General features: G+C 40.1%; 1 non-coding gene across 1 annotated transcript; it reads right to left on the bottom strand.

The window, feature by feature from the left end:
* Window positions 1-341: 341 nt before the first annotated feature.
* Window positions 342-449, bottom strand: LOC112781080 (small nucleolar RNA R71). Its single transcript, XR_003191876.1, has one exon. It is a non-coding gene; the product is annotated as a small nucleolar RNA R71 (small nucleolar RNA).
* Between the last annotated feature and the right edge of the window lie 297 nt (window positions 450-746).

The raw sequence follows: 746 nt of genomic DNA, 5'->3' as shown, positions 1-746 counted from the left end.
CTAGATCCAATTTACATGGAAGAAGCATCTCCATCCCTACCATTGGAGCAAACAATTTTGAGCTGAAACCTCAGCTAGTTTCTCTGATGCAGCAGAACTGCAAGTTTCATGGACTTCCATCTGAAGATCCCTTTCAGTTCTTAACTGAATTCTTGCAGATCTGTGATACTGTTAAGACTAATGGAGTAAATCCTGAAGTCTACAGGCTCATGCTTTTCCCATTTGCTGTAAGAGACAGAGCTAGAATATGGTTGGACTCTCAACCTAAGGATAGCTTGAACTCTTGGGATAAGCTGGTCACGGCTTTCTTAGCCAAGTTCTTTCCTCCTCAAAAGTTGAGCAAGCTTAGAGTGGATGTCCAAACCTTCAAACAAAAAGATGGTGAATCCCTCTACGAAGCTTGGGAAAGATACAAATAGTTGACCAAATAGTGTCCTTCTGACATGCTTTCAGAATGGACCATCCTGGATATATTTTATGATGGTTTATCTGAGTTATCAAAGATGTCATTGGATACTTCTGCAGGTAGATCCATTCACCTAAAGAAAACACCTGTAGAAGCTCAAGAACTCATTGACATGGTTGCTAATAACCAGTTCATGTACACTTCTGAGAGGAATCCTATGAGTAATAGGACGCCTATGAAGAAGGGAGTTCTTGAAATTGATACTCTGAATGCCATATTGGCTCAGAATAAAATATTGACTCAGCAAGTCAATATGATTTCCCAGAGTCTGAATGGAATG

This window comes from Arachis hypogaea, chromosome 19 (genome assembly GCF_003086295.3).
Source record: "Arachis hypogaea cultivar Tifrunner chromosome 19, arahy.Tifrunner.gnm2.J5K5, whole genome shotgun sequence".
In the NCBI taxonomy this organism is placed as follows: domain Eukaryota; kingdom Viridiplantae; phylum Streptophyta; class Magnoliopsida; order Fabales; family Fabaceae; genus Arachis; species Arachis hypogaea.
The sequence above is the reverse complement of the archived record's forward strand: the minus strand, read 5'-3'. Positions and strand labels throughout refer to the sequence as shown.